This window comes from Pimephales promelas, chromosome 15, assembly GCF_988280905.1.
Source record: "Pimephales promelas chromosome 15, fPimPro1.hap1.1, whole genome shotgun sequence".
In the NCBI taxonomy this organism is placed as follows: Eukaryota; Metazoa; Chordata; class Actinopteri; order Cypriniformes; family Leuciscidae; genus Pimephales; species Pimephales promelas.
The window spans coordinates 13,278,989-13,290,935 of NC_142783.1; positions in this window are offsets into that span (position 1 = coordinate 13,278,989).

Below are 11,947 nucleotides of genomic sequence, written 5' to 3' on the forward strand. Positions count from 1 at the left end.
CATTGTTAGAAGAAAGAAATAGTTCACACAAAAAAAAATGACAGTTCTATTATCATTTACTCAGCCTCATGCTGTTTCATGGCCTTATGCTTTTGTCCTCTTTGTGGAACAAACAGTATAAAGAGAAATCTGAATGATGTTCATGCAGCTTTTTCTCATAAAATGACAATTCCCAGCGACCATATCTATCAAGCTCCACAAAAAAACACAATTAAAGCTTCATATTCCAAGTCTTCTGAACCCATATGATTACTTTGTGTGAGGAACAGTCCATACTCGTTACTTACTTGTATGTTGTTTTATCTCAGTACTCGAAAGACATTCACTATGAAAGAGGTGTCATTGAAAAAAATACAGCAAATGGGCTTGGAACATCATGAGAGTGAGAAAATAGTCTATCCCTTTAAAAGCTTGCATTAATTTTGCATTTTGTATTTGATTATAATGTAAATCTGCAATCATTAAAGGGATAGTTCACTTTGAAATTTATTTTTGATATGTTTTAGCTTACCTCAAGTGCATCCAAGATGTAGGTGTCTTTGTGTTCACAGTATTTTCAATTTTGATATTTTTAGGTCAAACCGTTGTTGTCTGTCAGTCATATAATGGAGGTCTATGGTCACCACCTCAAAGAGCATGCACAGAGAAGTCCAAATTAAACATGATTTAATGACTCGTAAATGTAAGTACACATTGATGGCCTAAGACACGAAACGAGCGGTTTGTGTGAGAAAACGAACAGTATTTATATCGTTTATCTTTACAAGAGATAAAAGATCGTTTATCGTTACAAGAGGTAAAAACGATATAAATACTGTTATTTTTCTCACACAAACCGCTCATTTCGTGTCTTAGGCCATTAATGTGTACAAGTCATTAAATCATGTTTAATTTGGACTTCTCTGTGCATGCTCTTTGAGGTGGTGACCATAGACCTCCATTATTTGACTGACAGACAACAACGGTTTGACTAAAAAATATAAAAACTACTACGGAAACAAAGACACCTACATTTTGGATGCCTTTGAGGTAAGCTAAACCATACCAAAAATTAATTTCAAAGTGAACTATCCCTTTAAGATCGCATGATAATAGTGTGCCCTTATTAACCACAGTAAATATGTGACACTTGATTGCACATTAAATACTGTAATCAACATAGTTTGGCTGGAGACTACAGTGACAAAGTCTCATTAATGAGCTTCACTGCATGTGAAGAGCAAATACTCATGCGTCAACAGACAAAAACAAAGCTAACATACTGTCAAATAAAAACAATGGAGAGACAATCAAGCCGCCCAACTGTGTCTACACTCTACAAGGGGTGCAGCGCGGATTAAAACTGCGAGATTAAATGAATGCAAACATTTGTAACCCCATAACCAGACAACAAAGAGATGCTCTGTAGAGAACCCACTGCAAGCCTATGCTGTAATCATAATCATTTTTAGATGCTCAGAGAATTGTATGAGCCAATTAAAAGCGTGATGAGGCTGCATTTATGCCGATATGTTTCCACTGCAGGCAGACATCAGCAACAGGGTTCAACGGAGCAAAACGTTAGCTGAGTCAGTTAAATCCGACCTGCCGAAGGGCAGAGGACAAGAGACGGCATATTTAATGCAATTTTACACTGCCCCCCCCCTTTTTTTTTTCTCACACATGCACATGCATGCACATATACACACAGAGAGATATAGACAGAGAAAGTGGTCAATCAACCTGTCCGGTGCACAGATGTCTTTCATGGATAAACCAAGGAGGCTGACTCATGTCACTGATGCTGAATGGGATGTCAGTCAAGGAACTGAGACGCAGAGATGGCCTATTGTCTCCCGTTTATTATCTCTCCGTGTCTTTGTAATGCTACACTGAGGAAAGACGCAGCGGGTTAGAAGATGAACTGCTTTACTTGGGAGTCGGGACATGAAAATCATTTTGTAGTTTGTGAGTTTGACCACATTTACCATGTGAAATGATGAAAAATTTAAGTTCATTAAAAAATGAGTTAAAAAATTATACAATGAAGCAGATTGGTCTCAACAGACACTGAAAATATTATGTCACATAATTTATCAAAGTAAAAAATCATGAAAATATTCCTATAACCTAGTAACCACCCAGATACCCCCAGAAAAACAATAACAACTTACACTTTAAACCACTTACCAACCACCCAGAACACCATAACAACCACCCAGGAAACCCTAGCAACCAACCAGAACATTGCAACCATGCAGAACACCTTAGCAACCACAAAAAAATGGCTTAACAATAACCCTTAAAAACATAGCAACAACTCAGAACACCTTAGCAACCACAGAGAAAACATAGACAGATATACTTCAGAAAACACAGCGGCAAACACCCACAATACCACTAGCATCATGTCAGCGGATTTCGCAAGGACAAGAACCACTCACATTTTCTCCAGATGTACAAATTAGAGCAATCGATCGTGATTAATCGCATCTAACATAAAAGTTTGTAAATATATATATATATATATATTAGGGCTGTCAAACGATTACAGTAATCACGATCGCTTCCAAAATAAAAGTTTGTGTTTACGTAATATATGTGGGTGCCCTGTGTATAATTATTTTATATATATATATAAGAAATATTTTCATGTATATACTGTATAATTTACTATATAATTTATTTTATATATAAAAAAATATATTTTATATATAAATATATTTATTAAATATACATGCATGTGTATGTATTTATATATATATACAAAATAATTATACACAGTGCACCCACATATATTATGTAAACACAAACTTTTATTTTGGATGCGATTAATCGCGATTAATCGTTTGACAGCCCTAATATATATATATATATATATATATATATATATATATACATACAGACATACACACATGTCTTTGGTTAGATGCAAGTTATTGTGATAACTGTAATCAATTAATCGCATCTAACATAAAAGTTTGTAAATATATATATAGGGTGTATGTGTGTACACACATTCAAACTTTGGTTAGATGCAAGTTATCGTGATTAATTGGTAAATAAACACACACATATACAAACTTTTATGATAGATAAGTTTTATTGCGATTCGGTGAGTTAAAATCTATTTAAATTCTGCAATTATTAGTTGCATGATTAGAGCAATATAAGTCACTAATTTCAACATGTTTCTTTTCTTAATTTTTTTTCTAAATATATCATTTGACAGCATTATGACCCCAATCTGCATATTCCATCAAAGCTTCTTATCAATACAATGGAATGACATGGTTTCCACTCAACCCCATTGTCTTGGGAAATGTAATTTTCGATGGAATAAAAGGGTGTCCTAAAAATGAACCCTAATCCCCAAACTGAAAAGGCCCCCAAATGGTCAGCCATCGGGGCTCGCTTGATCTGTTGGATTAAGACATGCGGCGCAGATCCAGTGAGCCTTGACCACATGGTGACAAAGAGACGTCCCTGCACTGCGGTGACAGGCTCCTGCTCTGGGGAGCATGTGTTTGCGTAGGAGTCTCTGTGTGTTGCCTTTGTATCAGTGTCAACGTGTTTTTCCCTCAAGGCGACGCACACATGGAACATTTAGCATGGAACCAATGATTCATATGTAGTTATTAATATTGTAATGAAATCACCCCCCTGGAGGAAGAGTGTAAAGAGGAAGAAAATTAAAAAAATATATACATACACACACACACATACATAAACATTTCTAACTCTACATATAATAGTATTGGACTATATGTTAATATAATACCAAAAAAGTATCACAAAAATGTATTTAAAATATATTTTTCCAAAATGTCATAAAAGGGATATTTCCAACTCTAAAAACCCGCTCACACCACACCACAACTATAACGATAACAGCAGAGAAACGATATCGTTTGAATAATTTTCTGAAAAAAAAAAAAAAAATCCAGCTGATAAATGATAAAAACAATGACAGCCAATCAGAATCCATCCTGCTTTAAAGAGCGTGTTTATAATAAACAGAACGATGTCATCCTCTGATGTGGACGCTAATATAGACCATTTCAAAAGATGTAAACAACACTGGTCCAGAAGCACTTCCTGTCTCAGTTTTTTAACACTACATAAAAGCTGGGATAAAATACAACCAACAGAACATTTAAAACTGAATCAAAAAGTTAAACAAACATCTTTAAGATGTTTTCTTTACATGTGAAATAAAGAAAAGAGTTACACACTGAAAGAGGAAGTGTTTCTGGACCAGTGTTGTTTACATCTTGTGAAATGGTCTATAGAATAATATCGTTATAGTTATTGGTGTAAACCAGCCTTTAGTCATTGTGAAATGTCCAGTAATGGCAACTGTAACAATGCCTTGCTTTAATATGCTTTATATATGTTAGTGTTTATCTCTGTTATCTCTTCAAACCGAGTAAGAACATGTAAGTTACTTTTAGCACACACCATCTTGCAAGGTTATTGCTCCTTTATCAAGAGATTTAATGAATGTGCCAGCTTTCAGAAGCGACAGATTACTACACATGCATCCAGTGACACTATCTGCATCAGTGGAAATACAGAGCTTAAAATACACACTTTAGAGTATTTATTGAATGCTGTCAGAAAGCACTACGGCATCACCATAGCAACCTCATCCTAACAGAGTGCTGACAGTCAGAGAGAGAGATATTGGAAATGTGAAGGGCTCTCCGAACAGTTATGATTTCACAAGGCACGCTCGCTCACTTGCAAACAGCACAACACATCAGCGATGACCTTGCTGTCCCCAAGGTTGGCTAGTGTGCGTAGGTTTATTCCACACCGAGAGCAGAATGACTTAGTAACACCTTCCGTCCGCAGGGAGCACTCACACTTTTAATTACACACTGAAGATTTGCTTCATGGCTTTGCATCATGGAATTTTAAACAAGGAACTTTGTGAATACTAATATATATGGTACAACCATACCCACTAATTGAACACTTGAGAGTGGGCGGTAATTGGTTCTGGAATATTTGAACATATGGCTTAAAAAATATTTTTTAGTCTTTTCCTATGATGAAATTATGGTAAGAATTTCATGAGTAAGACAGACTTCTAGGATAATTCAATAACGGGCTATAGTCTGTCGTAAAATTGTGAAAATAATAATAATAAATTGCGAAAAGTATATTCTTTTGCTCTCTCTCTCTCTCTCTCTCTCTCTCTCTCTCTCTCTCTCTCTCTCTCTCTCTATATATATATATATATATATATATATATATATATAGGGGGGAGCAGTGCACAACCTAACGCTTTTTGACTCTCTCAGTTTGTGTAAATCTTTGGGTTTAGAGTATACATTTTTTCCCACATTTATTTCCCACATGTCTAGTAATTATGTGGTTTTGTTTTATTAATACAGTGTATACTTTTTTCTTGATTTACCCTGAAAGAATGGAAGTGAAATGTGACAACATGCCCCATAGGTGGGGTACATTGTAACATGTGAGGGGCACATTGTAACATCACCATATGACAGCTTAAAATATCTCATCTAATCAAAAACATATAAAAGTCAAACCAAAATATTTTCTTAATAAAATATAATTGTTAACTTTTTCATGTTGCAATAATGGCATTTTTTAATAATTAAAAATAAACTAATTTTTAAGTTTAACCACAAACACACCGGAAAACACAGCTATACAGCATAGCTCAAAACAAAATAATAATTAATAATTTCTGAACATTAATTCTCAGTCTTTATTTACATTCATGTTTCTCATGTTTTCTCAATATAATCCATAAAAGTACAGAATATAATATCATATTTCTAATAGGGGCACATTTGTAACCCAATGTTACAACATGCCCCACCTGCACAACTGGGGTTTAAACTCTGCTAGTGTCTTCTGCTAGTTAGCGAAGCATTAAAGAACAACATCAACTGTTAAACAACAGATTGGAGATTAAAATAATATCAGATCTGTCTACTTTTAAATAAACTAGGGCTGTCAAACGATTAATCGCGATTAATCGCATATAAAATAAAAGTTTGTGTTTAGGCCTACATAATATATGTGGGTGTACTATGTATAATTATTTTGTATGTATATAAATACACACATGCATGTGTATTTAAGAAAAAATATAAATTATATATAAATACAGTATATATATGAAAATGTTTATTAAATATATACAAGAATGTATGTGTATTTATATATATAAAATAATTAGTGCACCCACATATATTACGTAAACACAAACTTTCTTTTGGATGCGATTAATCGCGATTAATCGTTTGACAGCCCTAAAATACACAAAAAATAGAGATGAAAAATTAACTTAAGTAATAAATGTACTTTTGCTATGGTTAAATACATGTTCAGTAATATCTTACAAAGATTTCGGAATTTTGATTAATTTTGTTTCTATAGCCTATAGTGTTGAAATGGCAACTAGTATACACCAATTTTCTTAATGCCAGCATGTGTCTAACGCAAACGTGTCTCTACTACACCCATCATGTATTGTCGTGTAATTTATACGCGAAAATGAGTTTTTACGTGCATATGAGACAGTTTTTCACGTGCATTTGCAGTTCATTACGTGTAATACACACGCACCCCACCCCACACCTGAACCTACCCTAACCAACCAATGCGTATCATATGCACGTAAAAACTCACTTTAGCGTATAAATTACACGATTACACACATACATGTGTGCTATAGACATATGTGCTATAAAGACGGTTGATTTAAAACAAGCGTGTTATAACTAGCCCCGCGCTCCCCTATATATATATTAGGGGTGTAACGATGCCCTCGTGTCACGATTCAATACATATCACGATAAGATATTATTGTGATACTCCAAGATATGGTAAAAGATTAACAAACAAACAAAACAAAAAAAAAAACCTCTTGATTAAAATGCTAAATTTGGTATTACATTGGGTGTGTAAATGAATAGAGACTTGGTGCTGGTAACCAACCTTATATATTATTATCATCAGTCAGTTTTTGCAACATCACGTGGAAAAGCCAACAGCCCGATGAAGACATTAGATTTATCACATCAGGGGTTTGCATTGGTTTAACTCACATCAAAACTTCTAATCCATATGGTGCCTAGGTAAGCTACTATTTGGGGATTATATCAAGTTGCACTCCTCTGTTGGATAAACTAACAGAGCTTCAGCAGCTTAGAAGCATGTAGTAGGATCTTGTGGGCAGTCTACCGAGCATTCTTCTATTCTAGTCCAATCTGAGATAACTGTAAGATGACAGAGGCATGCTGGGAGTTAGATTACCCCTTTAACCTTATCAGATTCTCAGCGTCCTTTGCTAAAGTGGACCTGAAAGCCATTAGCCAAATTAAAGATCCTCTTTGTTTCGATTGGGAGAGCAGTGACACCTACAGATTTTCCTGGCCGATTGCAAACTCCATAAACTAAGTGGTAAATTCTGATATTGAAAAAAAATCAGATCCTCAACTATTGTGTTTTATAACCACTGTAAAATAAATCATATTTGACCTGCAGAGTTATGAATCTGAATTTGCAGTTTGTATTGAATGTGCAATACGAGAATATGAGAAATGTCTTTCTATTGAGTTGTAGAACTAGGGTGACCAGATTTCAGGTTGCGTTAAGGACCCATCAGCCTGCGCCATCTAGAGTTTCATGGCAAAAATTGGTATACGTTTAAAAAAATTCTTGTTTAATTTCTATTTATGGCACAGACAAAAGCAGGTTTATGTAACACAGTCTCATCCCAAGTCATCATATAACTGACGTCTTGGGACGTCTTTTGACCATACGCCAACATCCGCCTTTTTAGGGTACCCTTAAACCAGACTGATCTCATGAAGTAGCGCGTGTATGACACGCCAATTCATATTTCCATTTTTGGCGTGCTATCAAGACGCATAATCGCCTTTCAGCGTGTTTATGAACGCCGTTGACTTAACGTTATATAAATATATGACTTACCTCAACCCCGTCCCTAAACCTAACCGTCACTGGGGTTAATGGCATTTATGACTGGAGATTTGACTGCGTGTTCGGATACGCGGAATGACGCGGACGTTAATGGCGTAGACATATACGCATACACGCGGATAGCACAAAATGCGTGGAGATAACACGCCACCTGACTCGAAAGTGGCGTGTATGTTTCCGCAAAAGTCATGATGTCATGTTGCTTAAACGTCGGTTAAATGACGATCCCGGGCCGTCATACAACTGACGCTTTACCTTTAACATCAGTTAGGTGACGGGGTATAGGGGTATAGGTCTGGGGTAGGGTTAGGATTCGATAACGTCATCTAACCGACGTTAAAGGGTACCCTAAAAAGGCGAATGTTGACGTATGGTCAAAAGACGTCCGAAGACGTCAGTTAAATGACGTCTTGGGATGAGACTGCGAATGCACACTCATTCACGCCCATTCAGTTTTCAACAGGATGTTTTCATTCATAACTGAATGTATTTATGTGAGATACTTCGCACGATGGGCATTTGAATTATGTGTGTATTTGACAATTCAAGCGCAAAGAGAAATTAATTCGGGATCACAGGCTGTCTTGAAAGAGGCGGCTTTCTGTGCGTGCGTGGGCGCCTCTGGTGTTTGTAATTCAGTGCGATACTGGATCAAGCCTTTTCTGTGACTTATTGGACTTACCATAAATCTTAACATCAACCCCTACTTTATTATCTCATTTATGTGTTTCTTTATCACTATGAAATGTCAACTTTATAGTTCTGTATACGCGGATATGGAGAGCGTGGCACAACAAAACACATTTTGGTTTTGGCTCAATTATTAAAAAAAAAATCATTAAGTTAGTTTCTTTCTCTTTTTTTTACACAAGCAACACACACATCGCTGCAACAAATAAACACTTAAAGTTTGTATTCTAGGACATACCATTTTCATACAGTTGCACTGAATGTGACAGAAGTGCAAATGTTCTGGGAGACTTGGGATATTTGCCATAGTAAACAAATGTGAATGTTTAAAATCCAACATTGTGAAAGTCCAACAAAGTTAAATGTGGCAAAATATATATAGAAATAAATACTCAAACCTGAAAAGTTGTGTGGCTCTCTGTTTTCCTTTCATTATCATTGTACATTTGGCGGCTTAGTTGTAACACTGTGCTACAACATATTTTATTTTAAACATATTTTAAGCCTAGCTAACAGTTGCTAGGAGTTGCTAATATGCTAATAATGCTAATATGTGCAATGTTTTAGCCAACAAGACAGTGATTAAGGTAATATAAAGTTAGATATGGTGACGTACACACCCAACACAAGAAAATATTTACTTGCATGGTGTCAAAACACTCTTTGTCCAGTATCTTCACGAAATCTTATCAAAATTTTCCACAAATCCACGAGAGACCGCCTTGGCAGCGAGAGAAAAAGAGCGAAAACACAACCTGGTTGACCCTGGCTAACTATGTAAAAGGTCTGTTAGGTTGTGCCCCGTGCTCCCCTATTTACAAAGGGGAAAAAGCAAGCTTAAAGGGTTAGTTCACCCAAAAAATAAAATTCTATCATTGTTTACTCACCCTCAAGTTGTTCCAACCTCTATGTGTTTATTTGTTCTGCTGAACACAAAGGAAGATATTTGGAAGAATGTTTTAATCAAACAGATCTCATTCCCCATTGACAACCATAGTATGTATTTTTTCCTACTATGGAAGTCAATGGGGAATGAGATCTGTTTGATTAAAACATTCTTCCAAATATGAAGAGTTCAGATGCAAAAGCCTCTGAGTGCAATTTGAAATTTTCTTCAGAATAATAATTTTTATCAAGCTTGTATATTTAAGTTCAGTGATTTCACTTGGCAATGAAGATTACCTATTAATTGTTCTTAAAGTGAAATTACTGAACTTAAATATACAAGTTTGATAAAAATCATCATTAAAGAAGAAAATTTCAAATGGCATTTAGAGGCTTTTGCATCTGAACTCTTCATATCTTCCTTTGTGTTCAGCAGAACAAATAAACACATAGAGGTTTGGAACAACTTGAGGGTGAGTAAATGATGAAAGAATTTTCATTTTTGGGTGAACTATCCCTTTAACAAATGTCACATCTTAATTTTCTTGCTTCTAAAAATGACTCTCTTTTTAGGAATGCAAACTCTTGTTAAATCGAGGGCGGGCCGAGAGCCGTAAGAGCTGCACAGTTCCTGTATCTCTCACGGGGAGCTTCGTATGCATAAAGGGAGGAGCGACGACAGTGAAGGAGGAGAGAGGACCAGGCCTGAACTTTACATTGTTTTGTGTGTGTGTATGTGTTAGAGGATGACACGGGAGTGGATTTTCACTCCTGTCCCGTCCCACTCCCATAGAAAGAAATCTTGTTTAAAAAAAGTTTAAAAAATAATCCCATCCCATCCCGCTCCTGTTTAAACTGACTCCCACTCCTGTACCGCTCCCATATATATTTTTTCTTCAATTAATGTTTAGTTAATACATAGAATTTGATTTAATCTGCAATTCTGCATCCTCTCCAATCCATCCTGTTTTAGACCAGCTGCTGAGCCCCAGTTTCTAGATTTTCTCCAGAAAATGGAAGACAGTAAATAAAAAAAAACAGTACAGTAGTATGTCTACAATTTAATAAACCCAAACAGCACATAAAGCTGCATTTTACTAATTTGTTGTTGAGTAAACAATACATTTACAGTTTATATTTATAGTTTTTTTAATTACATTTTAAACGATTTTCATCAATTATGCTCTTGCATAATGAGACAAATTTTAGTTATATGTTGCTGTGTAGGCTGCAACATGGCTTATTCTTTCCTGAATTTGCGTGCCTCTTCAGACCGCTCATCCCTGAATCACTTGCTACTTGACTAAAGGGGGTCGCACACCGGACGAGAAGCTCAGCGCCGCACAGAATCTTTAAAATTCGAACACATTCTGTGTCTGTCCGCGGCGCCCAGCAACGGCTCAGGACCGTGTTCAAAACCCTGCTGCGCCACAGAGCGCCATTTACATAGTTTTATATAAAATTTAAAGTATTTTTGTCTCAAATCGTTGCTAATGTATCCTGACTTCACCCTATGCAGTAATATACATTTAGTTTTGCATTCATTTACAGAAATCAGCTGCTTGAATGACAATTGCTGATGTTATTGGATTTTTCAGTTGAGATTCTCAATTCATTGATTCTCAATTCGGATGCTCTGAGGTAAAGTTTTCAGACTGCAGACTCAGTAATGATTGTATTTAATTGTACAGTACAACCTAACATAGAACAGACATTATCTTCATTTCATGTCATTAAACATAACAATATTGATGGCCATACACTGATGAGAAAGCGCACGTCCAGTGTGCAATACGTTACCTGGAGTTGTCCTAGACACGGCGCGGCGCTGCGCGGCTCGTCCGGTGTGCAACCCCCTTTTATGCATGTCTTACAAGCAGCGTACATCGTGCTATCACCGTCACATTCTACTCTCACATACTTTTTTCAGATTTTCCGACCAGTTCTGTGAACTTAATAGACATGTCATTACTTCTGATTGTGCGCTGTAAATCATTTTTTTTGCCACATCGAATTCTCCGCGGCTATTAGCTCCCTCCATCACTGCTCTTTCAATTCCGGCGGTAAGCCGTGACAAAAAGCACTGATGGCTTCTGGAACGGCTGGGTCGTGTAGTTATTTTTTAATTTCGCTACATTTTAGGCGTATTAAAAGGAAACTACAAAATGGTGCATTTACTTTTTTCTTTTTTTTTTTGTCGTCTTTGCTATTGGTTGATTCCCGCTCCCGTCTGCTCCCGTTAACCATTTATCCTGTACCGTCCAAATCCCGTGATTAATAGCAAAGATGACTCCCATCCTGCGGGAATCCCACGGGAATCCCGGGACCCGTGGGATTCCCGAAAAAATGTCAGCCTCTAGTATGTGTGCGGCAGTCGCCCATAAAGGGCATCCGCACTTGTTTG